We start from the raw sequence: 12,497 nt of genomic DNA, 5'->3' as shown, positions 1-12,497 counted from the left end.
GATGTCGCTTACTAGCAACGAAGCGACGTTGCCACGTCTGAGAAACATCGTGAACCGTAAGCAAGACACTGTGGAGAACGATGTTATCTGTTTCCGATCGGAACAACGTTGCCTCGTGATGGCTCACACGTTATTTAATAAACAAAAAAGATAATAAAGATAACTAGCTCGCGGCACGTTAGCTGCCGACGAGAACGAGGATTTTAACTATAAATCCGCTGACACAGAGGGTAATAAATAGTGAGGATTTTAAGTTACATAAAAGAAAGAAATAAAACTTTGTCATTCAGATGACAGCCAGGTTTGCAGATATCCTTCGCTTATACGTTAATCAAAACGAAATAAGAAAACTAACATACAGTCGAAAAATCACTGTACTGTGAAACTGACCTCCGTTTATCTTGGTACCAAGGACGTATTTAGGGGAGGTCCAGGGGGTCCGGACCCCCCGAAAGACTTATCAAGCACTAAAATTAACTAATGAAAAATATATTCGTTTAGCCTTTGTTGTATAATTTCCTCTGAACTTATTTGAAGACAAGGATTATATTGGGATCGATCATATGGCTTTGAAGAACAGGAAGGACGTACTTAAGGGGTCCGGACCCTTTCCCCACCCGAAAGACTTATTAAATATGAAAATTAAATAATGTAAATATACTCGTTTAGCATTTGTTGCATAATTTCCTCTCAACTTATTGGAAGACAAGGATTATATTTGGATCATACGGCTTTGAAGAACAGGAAGGACATATTTAGGGGGCGTCCAGGGGTCCAGACCCCCCGAAAGACTGACCAAGTACTAAAATTAAGTAAAAATATTAACATTTGTTGCATAAACTATGGTTATTAATTTCTTCTGAACTTTTTAGAAGGCAAGAATTATATTGGGATCATACGGTTTTGAATGGCATTACAAAGAAGATTTATGTACATTACTACTCAAAATAATATGCATATAATATATTAAACAGAAACTTACATTTTTCCAACTACATGCAAAATAATTTTTGTTATTCGACAAATATTCAATTATTCGTCTATTTGACATTAATTTCATTGCCAGGGCACTTGTTTTTATGTAAATTATTCCGATCTTAACTAGACTAGCTACGTAATGAATATTCTTTTACAGCATTTTTACCTAATCGTGTAAAAATAATATTTATAATATTATATTAATTTATGTATTGTAATTAGTATTAATTTGACAATATAATTATTTTAAATTAAACATTTTTTTATTATTATTATTACTATCCTGAGACAACCGGATCAAGAAATTGTAGGGCGTTACCCCTGCATCCCCTATACGCCTTTACGGCGTAGTGCTAAGCACAGGGGAACACTTTACTTTTTTTTACTATTCCTGAGACACTTGGTTCGGACAACCCCCCCCAAAACAACATAATTCTAGATACGTGCCTGCTTGGTACTGTCTTGTTTTGTTTTATTGCTTTAATATTCTTCCTTTCCAGTTTAAAAGGGCTTGTGCTGTACTATAAATTTCAATAAATAAATAAATTTAAAAAACAACATAGAACACACATGAATTTATGCATATGTAGAACACTATCAACCGCTTGGTATCTTTTTACGTTCAAACTATACTTCGAAATGAAGGTAGCTTGTTGTGTTAAAAAAAAATATGTCTTATAACTTAATTCCTGAATATTTTTAATATTCTACTTCTAATGGTGAAGCTGTGAGAATACGTATTAAGTTGAACAAATTATTTTCGATCATTTATGATAATTAAAAATAATGTGTCTATGATACAGTGGACTGCCCACGGTGGAGGAAGGTTGAAGGCGTTATAACCTAGAATTCAGTCCATATTTCCTCTCGCCTCCGCCCACCCAACCCACAAAAAAAGAATATGCGCAGACTTGTCAAAATTATTGGGGGGGGGGGGCTATGTTCACTGAAATAACTTTTTAAGTTTTTAAGTTTTGGCCTCAGTGTTCGGAATCTCATAAAAACCCATGAATTCCTCAAATATATCAAAATTTTTATTCACAGTTCGAATGCAGAATATTAATTGTCCATGGATGGATATGTCACAAGTTTCGTCAACCATAATAGCAAAATATTCCCGACTTTTAATATCTGCTACCACGGAGCGCAAAACAGATCTCCCTAATATATCAATGATCTCGTTCTGAATGTCATGTGAGAGCCATTTGTAGCCCGAACGTCCCATCCACTACCCTAGTTCATGCACAGCGTCTTTTGAAACTCTTTTTAATAAAAATTTTAACAATACTCATAATTACATACTTAGTATATAGTAATAAGTCATGTGTTTTGCTGTCTCTGGTCATAGCCCCCCCCCAAAGTTGATGGTTTAGCGGTCTCAGCCCCCCAAAGTTGTTGGTCTAGAACATTTCAAATGTGTATTTAAAGTTAAGTTCATGTGGCACAATTCAGAGTAAACTTTACACGAGAAGCAAAATAATACATTAGATCCTCTTAAGCAAAATTATTTGGGGGGCTCTGCCCCCACATCGTTAACATTGGGGGGGCTCGAGCCCCTTAATCCCCATGTAGTCGGCGCCTATGAATATGGGGTAGATAAAAATACTATAGAGGGGAACCTTGAAAACTCGAACCTCAACACTGCGACGCCAAGGGTACCGGGTTCGAATCCCGGTCGGGCTTGGTTGTTTGTGAATGTCCATTCATCAATTTCATCACTCATCCCCATCTTCGCAAATTAGCCAAGAGGCACAAAACGCGAAGTAAAATAAACTAAAGCAATCAATCAATCGAACCTCAACATCTCGAATTCCTTGATAAGTCGATTTTTTGTAATTCCCTTGAATTGTCCATAACACTCAATACTAATTTTACCTCAACAACTCGAATAAAACCTTGATAAGACGAATTTTTGTACAGTGTACGGGATGCCATTCGAGCTCAATAACTCGAAGGCAGAGTATAAAAACCTCTATGAGTTGAAGTTAAATTCTAATCACCTCTATAACTCGAAGTTTTAGTCGCACGGACCTCAATAAGTCGAAGTGTAGTTGTGCGTACGTACAATGTCAGGTGATCAACAATCGTGTCGCGACTTGAACTCCCCCACCCTGCCGTGTATGTAACCATCATTGTTAATGTGTTTAGACCTCTATAACTCGAAGTCGGCGATTTTGGCCCTCAATAACTCGAACCTTGGTAAGTCGAAATCCTTAATACCTTTAATTTTTTCTTCTTCCCCTCAAGTTCGAGTTATCAAGTTTCCACTGTATAAAATTTAGCCCTGGTAAATGAAATAAATAAGTCGTAACACGCGCTTACGAAATCAAAGATGTATGATTTACAACTTATGCATGCATAAAACATCCCAAATTGTAGGTCAATAATTTATAAAAGATTTTAATCGTAAAAATTGCAACTCAACAGCAAATGTTTACTATAAATTTTCATCTTCTGTGAAGGAAAATAGAAAGTGAAAATTAATAGGAAAAAGTACTGTACTGCATATTTTACTTTACGAAGTCGTATGGTATAAGTAATGGTACAGATGCATTTGTTATTGCTATTTTATTCATTACCTTTTTATGTATTTCGAGGTCTATGATTCACGCCCTATACTCCTCAGCAGGTGTAGAAAATTACAGGACGACTGAGAATTTTCACCTAGCGACTGAATTTTCGAATTCAGTGCTAAAAAAAATACATATATTTTTTTAATACTTCGAGTTCGTTTATTGAAATTTACATTGCCTTTTTTTAAAAAATAACGAATACAGTAGGTTTTCTGTATCACGTGTATCATTAAATCATAATAATAAACATAATTTTTTTTCATTGCTTGCCGAATTTTAAAATCTGCAGCGATATGGTAGAATCATGCTGGTACCAGTTGTGGCTTCTTTAGGAATGCCATTTCGGTGAAAGAATTACTTTTTAATCCAATCTTGTGTTAATTAATGAATTACAGAGCATTCCGTGACATTCGCTACGAGACTTGGCGGCGCTGACCGCCGGGCCGCTTGCCGCCGAGTCTCGTAGCGAATGTCACGGAATGCTCTGTAGATGTTTTAATATCATATTTCATCTGAGAATATGGGTCTGGCGCCTGAATTAGTTTTAGTATTTTCTACCACTGCTCCTCAGAACATTCGTTACGCTAATTCTATCATATATCGCACCCATAAGCATGCTCAGGTTTCGGAAATTAGATACACCGTAATATCATGGACGTCCGGAATGTGGACCGTAATATCATGGACGTCCGGAATGTGGGCCAAAGAGGTGCCACGCCTCCCCCCCTGGAAAATGGATGTTCATCTAAAAATAATATACAGTAGAGTCTCGCTTATCCGACATAAAAGGGTCGGCATAACGTCGGATAAGCGAAAATGTCGGATAATAGGGAGGTGTTAAGAAAAAGCCTATTAAACGTCAAACTAATATTATAATTTTACACATTACGAACCTAATACAGTAATCATGTTTTACAACAATACAGAAAAAAATAACTGGAACAATAAACTTACAGTTACAGAATTGTCTGAAGTTAAACACGGTACGTACGTACAGTACTTCAAAAGTTCAGTCCTGTGATGATTGAAAGAAATTTTTGATCGTAGTCCTGGCGATTGCCGTTTCTTCGCTGGCAAGTGTCGCCATTTTTCCAGCATCATTATGTCAATCATTATTGCAACCCAATAAGCAACATCCTTTACATTGATGCGTTTCAATGTTTCAATCATGTTTGTTTGATGATTTTTTTGCCCGGTGATATGTCGGGTAATACGGAACGTCGGATAAACGAGACACTACTGTATTTCACACAATTTTATTTCAGTCACATAATTTTTGTTAATTTATTATAAGGATGTTGAAGGAACATGATAATTTCAGACTAAACAGTGTTTTTTTGAGGGGCATCACTATTATGGTGAAAAATATGATTCCTTTGCCTCCCCTGCAAAAAAAAAATACTTTGCTTGCCTCTCCCTGGAAAAATTCCTGCGGACGCGCATGCATAATACAGCACATGAATGTATATTTACGTATTGTTTTAGCACGGAGGATTATCTAAAACACACATTACCTCCCTGGTTATGCGCCATTATATATATATATATATATATATATATATATATATATATATATATATATATATATATATATATATATATATATATAATCAGTGGCGTATACTGAGACCAATATCTGGGCTATCTCATGTCACGTGGTCCTAGGCTATAAAAAAAGTAAAGTGCTCCCCTGTGCTTAGCACCACGCCATGAAGGCGTATAGGGGGTGTGGGGGTAACGCCCCACACTTCCTTATCCGGCCATGAGTTGGGGTGATGTGATCAGCATCACGCCCCTGACCGCCTTTACCCCCCCCCCCCAGGGTTTCCCCCAGGTACCCATGTCATTCGACGCTGGGTGGGCGCCGGGGCCGCTTCCATCGTTAGAAAAGTTCCCGGATTTGAACCGATTCTAGGCTATAAATAGAAATAAATTTACCAACTCCAAGAAATCAGGTTGCCAACTCCAGAGTCGGAAACTCTCCTGTATTTTATTCTCTAGACTTCAGGTTTCGCAGATAGCCTAGCTAGCCTAGAATATACGCTCCTGTTATATATATATATATATATACACACACACACACACACACACACACACACACACACACACACACACACACACACACACACACACACACACACACACACACAGAGGGTAAGTTAAAAGTCACACCCTTTTATTTCAGAAACGAAACTGAAAATGAAATGAAGGGCTCGGGGATAAAACAATGCAAATTGCATTACATGACAAATACACGTAAAAATTGAAGCCTGGTTCTTTTTACTTTGGGAGACTACGTAGAATGAAAAAGAAATAGAAATAAGCATGGAAAGAGAGAGAGAGAGAGAGAGAGAGAGAGAGAGAGAGATGTACAAAACAACGGAGACAAAAAATAAAAAAAGTACGAAAGAGAAAAATAAGAGTAATGAAAGAAAAGAGAAAGCAAAGATCGACGGTGGGAAGGGAAAAAAAAGTGATCAGAACGAGAGTAAGCACGCAGAAAGACACCGGGGATGGCAAACAATCGGCGAAAGAAAATAATAAATACGCAAATGCCCATATTCCTGGAGGGTAATTAAATACCCCTACCCCTTGACCATCCAGAGAGGCCTACCCGATGGCGCAGTAGTAGCGTCGTCGCCTTGTAATCAAGGGGTCCCGGGTTGGATACCCGGTGGACGCACATAGTGGTTCGGATCCCACTCTAAACTGTAGGTCCAGTCCCGATTAGCCTTACTATGCATAAAGTGGACATAAAACACCAACACAATCAATGAAAATATTAGGCAGAGCTGCTGACCTCCGTGGTCGAATGGTTATCGCAGTTCGTACTCCGGGGTCCCGGGTTTGGGATTCCCGTCCTGGGTGATAGGTCCTTTTTTAATTTTTTCACATCATCATTCATCGTCATCGTTGCGACTAACCAGAAGACAGAAAAGAGACGCTAAATGACAAAAATGAAATGAAATCATAGACACGGACGGCAAACCCAGTGACAGATTATGTACTTGTTCTACTTATACACAGCTAGCTAACTGACCTCTCTGATGGCTTGGCGGTAACGTCGTCGCCTTGTAATGAAGGGATCCCGGTTTCGATACCTGGGTGGAGGCGCAAAATAGGTTCGGATCTCACTTTAAACTGTGAGAGTCAAGTCCCGATTACCTTCCTGTGTGCGTGCACTTGAAAAGAAATCGAACAAGGAAACAATAAAAGAAAGCTACCTTGGCGAACAGACCCATACGTGCATCTGGGCGGATTTTAAACTTATCGTCACCAAACTCGAAACAACCACTCGACACGGTGGATGCGCGGAAAAGAAGATTTCGTTTCGAGGTCAGTTCCACTCTACATCCACTAATTAAATCCTGTCAGGTCGCGAATTACGTCACGTGGCCCTTACAAGGGCCGGACGATAATGGTCTCGAGAAGGGCCACGGACGGGGAACAAAGGCGCATGGCTGAACATCACAAAAAGGAGAAACAGCTGCGTTTTCATAAAGAACCTCTCGTTTTCACCAAATGCAGTTTTATTGCGCTCATCGAGGCTGCAATAAAGGCATAAATAGGCTTTGCACGAGGATGAACGAAGATGCGTCATCGGCCAGATTTCGGCACAGCCTAAGGAGGGAAGCGTGGCAGAGTCTCGGTCTCGTATTGAGTTGTGCCGACCTCCGTGGCGGAGTGTTATCACAGCGAGCTACGACGCCAGCGGTTCCGGTTTCGAATCCCGATCTGGGCATGGGTGTTCCGTGTGATTGTTCCTTTATTAATTTCATCATTACATATAATCATCGTCGCGGTTATCCAAAAAGGGCAGAAAAGCGAAGCAAAATAAGCGAAATCAACAAATGAATCGTCAGGTTTAAATGCCTTACATATCCTGAAACATACCTCAATTTCCCAACGCCACTCAATTTTGCTAACGCTGGGAGAAATATCCCTCAATTTCCCTAACGCTGGGAAAAATATCCATCGATTTCCCTAATGCTAGAAGAAATATCCCTCAATTTCATGACGTTGGGAGAAATATCCCTCAATTTCCCAACGCTGGGAGAAATATCCCTCAATTTCTCAACGCTGGGAGAAATATCCCTCAATTTTCCAAAGCTGGAAAAAGTATCCATCGATTTCCCTAAAGCTGGGTGAAATATCGCTCAATTTCCCAAAGCTGGGAAAAGTATCCATCGATTTCCCTAATGCTAGGACAAATATCACTCAATTTCCCAACGCTTGGAGAAATATCCCTCGATTTCCCAACGCTGGGAGAAATATCCCTCAATTTTCGAACACTGGGAGAAATATCCCTCGATTTCCCTACTCCCTGAGAAATATCCCTCGATCAACCATCAACGAGTTTTGTAGCAAAAAAAAAACAGCCATCGCATAAACATCTCAATTGACCTCCCGATTCCCCCAACAGATGAGGGAATAAAAGAACCCGAAAAACAGCTTCCGTCACGACAAGAACTGAAGACCCTGGTGAAAGAGCTGCCGGCTCCTTCGCGGTGAACGCAAATCCCACGGATCCATTTACCGGGCGGCTCCTCCACTTTCGGCAAATGATAAAACATTGTTTGGGAGAAAAATAATGGAAGTCAGCCTGGCCGGCGCCCTCCTCGCAGTCATCCCCATGGCAACCGCTTGAGTTATTGTGGCTGGCGATTCGAACAGAACTTCAAGTAAGAGAGGGAGAGTTGGTGGGGTGGAGGTGGGAGGGACGTCCACGGACAGGAACATCTCGAACCAAAAGACACCTGTCAACGACACTCCGACATCTCCCATCAGAACCAACTTTCTTTCATATCAGGGACTTTGGATGGAGAACAGGGGAGGGGGGATGGAGAAAAAGTAAGGAAAGAGGCAAACTGCCATCTTCGTGCACCATTTTCCTTCTACGATGCGCCAACTCAAGCAAGTACCTCGTTATTAATGTCAGCAGAATCTACTTCGGAAACTCCCCTAAAATAAAAACAACCTTGAAACTTGCAACAAGTGCAATGTGACCATGATGTTCCTTTCGTTAGACGATGATGTACGATGGAGCGAGGATGCGAATTAACGGATGGAGGGGGCATCCTCCCCACTAACCCCGAATGAGTATCCCTAGCAAGAAAAATACATCCCGATGATGTAGTGCCACAGAAGCCTTCGTGGTCCCGGGTTCGATCCCCAAGTGGCTCGGATACCACTTTAAACTGTAGGTCCGGTCCTAATTGACCTATCTGTTAATAACATGGACTTTAATCTCCATCCTCCTTTTCGCATAAATAAACAGTCACATCTCTAACACAAACATTTGATTGAAACTGATAATATATAGACACAGTCTGGCCAAGTGAAACTAAACTAGCTGGAAAGTACGATTCCAAACGCCAGAGGGGAAGCAGGTAGAACCACCAAACCACTCTCTGTGGCATTTTACTTGCATGGGTTCGCTTGTTGTGTTTATTACTGCTTGCTTTGTTGTGTTTGTGATGTCTCTTACAATTCGTAACAAACCGTTTCGAAGTGGAACAAAGAAAAGTGTGACGTTTTGATCCATATTGCACATTCTACAAAACGCCCTCGATATAATACACAATGTCACAAACCATTGAGTTACTACATTTTCTTTATTATATTTATAATACTATGCATAATAATACTATTATTACTGAATGCTGTCCTCATCACTGCTGTTTACATTTTTGCTAATTATAATATTTACTACGGAGATCAATTTAATTGAATAATCCAAAATAAAGTTACTGGTTTACAAATAAGTTTATCTAGTAATGTGAATACTTCCTGATATGTTCTGCTTGTTTATATAGTATATGGATGGACTTTTTTTTTTTCATTCTGTACCCTTACATAGTTCGTAAACATCTCTACGTATTTTGGCGGCGATGTTACTAGGTTTGAAACTTCATTGTTGTTTCCACAGCAGACGATTTTCACGGAACCCGCTTCCTGACCAAAGTAACGTCACAACCTATTTTGCGAATGAACACGTCCAGTTAGTGCATGCGCACTTTCTTCCATGGTCTCAGTACAGCCAGACAGTACATAATTGTTTATAAAGCTAAACAATATTTCAATTATTGCTATCATTGATCAATGGGTCCTTGGTTCAGAATCCGGTGAAGGCAGATAGTGGTTTTGACCCCACGTTAAACTGTACGTCTAGTTCCAATCTGTGCATAAAGCTAACTTAAAAGCTTTTGTTGGTTCATATTCTAGGGTTACTGAATAAATCGATGGACCGAAACTCTTATGATTAGATTTCTCAGTCTAACTAAAGCGAGCGACTATCCTTTATTGTTTATGTCGCTTCACTTCCTACTTCTCTTGCATTACCATCCTTTCCTACATCATTCATCATTACTCACCATCTTTCCATCCGAATTTAATTTCCATCCTGGCCGCGGTGGCTCAGTCGGTAACGCGTCTGACTACCATGCTAAAGGTCCCGGGTTCGATCCCCGGCCGGTTCAAATCTGGGAACTTTTCTAATGATGGAAGCGGCCCCGGCGCCCACCCAGCGTCGAATAACATGGGTACCTGGGGGAAACCCTGGGGGGTAAAGGCGGTCAGGGGCGTGATGCTGATCACATCACCCCCACTCACGACCGGATCAAGAAAGTGTGGGGCGTTACCCCCACACCCCCTATACGCCTTCATGGCGTGGTGCTATGCACAGGGGAGCACTTTACCTTTTTACCTTTTTTTTTACCTGCTTGATTTATTCCTAGAATAACTTTCCGGAACTTTGCACCAAGGTGCTGCCATCTATCTTTATCCATTTAAGTTCCCTGCGCTTGTGGCTAGCAACGGTGCGAGGTGCTTAATTTGTGAGACAGCCCTCGTACTTCCGAAGTCACTAAAGTTTGGGTTGGAAAAATCACTAAAGGAAGGTGCTTCTGCATCCTCAAGACACTGTTTTCGCCGCATGACGCATGAAGTTCCACGGGGGTGTAACCTTCCCCTGGCGTAGATAACGGCGCCCTGAGCCGTGAAACGACGCGGAATTTGCCTAAATTCATTACGGTAGCCAAGATACACTTATTCCAGGTGTAAACACATTTCTCCTCATTTACGCCCTGACACCCGAAACTGATAACCTCACCGTGCATCATACGTTTGTCGCAAATCCTATTTGGGAAGATTTATGTGGTGCCCTCTAGCTAAAACGAAACCTTTCTCACCTTTCTCCACTTTCCCCCGATGTTGGGATCAACGTAGACAAGAACGTGAAGATACAAGTGGATGAATTTTGCAGATCGCAAGGGTTCAACTACGGGGGCTTTCAGACCGAAGCGACACGTGTCACATGGAATTGTTTGAATTTTTGTTTTAAGTCCACCTTATGCAAAGATAATCAGGACTGGGCCTACAGTTTAAACTGGGATCCAAACCACTGTGCAATGTGCCTCCAGAGGGTATCGAACCCTGGACCACTTGATTACAAGACGAAGATTAATTGGTTTGATTTTACTTCGCTTTAATGCCACTTTTGGTTTATCGCGAAGATGAGGACTGAGCGATGATACGATGAAAATAATGAAGGAATTCAAGAATACCCATGCCTAGGCAGGGATTCGAATCCAGGAACCCTGGTGTCGTAGCGCGCCCGCTAAAAGGCGACGACGTTACCACTATGCCATCGGGGAGGCCCACCTTTTACAAGAACTAACCTTTAGAAATAACCGTAAAGCCAGTCTCACGCGGCAGTTAGGTACGTCCTCAGTTCGCCATCGACTTCTAGATAGCTTCCTTACTTAACGATCGTGTGAGCTTTCTCTTATCCAGTTCCCGACAGAATTAGAAACAGTCTCTAAATCCATCGTTAAAACAATAGAACTACCAATCAGAATTGGTCGGAAGTAGAAGAAGAAGAAGAAAGGCAATAGATGTTCGACTGTTTATTCAAGGCAGCTAAAGAAGAAAAAGATCCGACGAATACAGCTGTATAAATATCTGGGGCGAACATTTTATTTGTTGAGTGAAGAGTCTACTAATTATTATTGTTTAAAATAAATAGTTGGTATGTCTAAATTTCCTACTGTGATACCGTTATTTTACATTCACAACTGATGCGAATACTTTGAAGTAAGCAATGAACAGCCACATAGTATGTTTATACTCTCTGGTTTGTTGGCTGTATCAAATAGACTGTGCTGTGTGTAGCACCGCAGTAAATAAATCTGCTAGTGTTGTAATGATGATATGAATTGTAATTAGTTCTTCATGGAATTCAAAGTAAATTTTACAAAAAGTATTTTAGTGGTAAAGAAGTGTCAATGAAATATAAATATAATATGGTAATTTAAGCTAAACACCACAATTTTCGCACTTTCAATGTTGTTGTAATTTATTTGACTAGTTTGTATTGGGGAATATATTTCAAAACCGTACTAGAAGGGATTCATTACAATATACAACTTTTATCGTAATATACGGGTAATGCAACTTTATGCTAGTGTGTCCGTAAAGTGGTGCATCAACTTGAAATAACATGTTTTATACTCACATTCACTGTCACGGGTTACATGTGCTGCATTTTTCAACAGTTCCAATGTTATTATCTTATTCTTTCAAGAGAAAACATTATTTTCCCAAATATTCAGCAGTTATTAGCATCTAAACTTGCGAAGTGGTGTACCATGTTTGTGCAGTCACCATTTTTAAATATCCGATTTTAAGAATGGTGTGAGATCCTTTTTGCTGCCCTCGCGAACTGAAGACGTAAATAATCTTATGGTAGTTTCGAGTCGGAGGTGGGTCGGGAAGTGAGGACCTACTTAACTACCGTGTGAGACAGGCTTAACCATTCATACCGAAGCGGCACGACAAGCTGTATATACTCCGACTTGGCCGTTTTCACAACGTTCCAGCTCGGTCCGGTGGTCGCTTCTCGCTTTGGTCTGAAAGCTCCGCAAGACAAAGGAAAAATTAAACTTG

The 12,497-nt window shown here is 40.4% G+C and overlaps 1 protein-coding gene across 9 annotated transcripts in view; it reads right to left on the bottom strand.

Annotated features, from left to right (window-relative positions):
• The window catches only part of mtd (TLD domain-containing protein mustard), a 652,551-nt gene that overhangs the window by 275,951 nt on the left and 364,103 nt on the right, over positions 1–12,497 (bottom strand). The window lies entirely within an intron of this gene.

The sequence above is a fragment of the Lepisma saccharinum genome, chromosome 10 (genome assembly GCF_977018435.1).
Source record: "Lepisma saccharinum chromosome 10, izLepSacc3.1, whole genome shotgun sequence".
Taxonomy (NCBI): domain Eukaryota; kingdom Metazoa; phylum Arthropoda; class Insecta; order Zygentoma; family Lepismatidae; genus Lepisma; species Lepisma saccharinum.
This window is presented reverse-complemented; position numbering and strand designations above follow the sequence as displayed.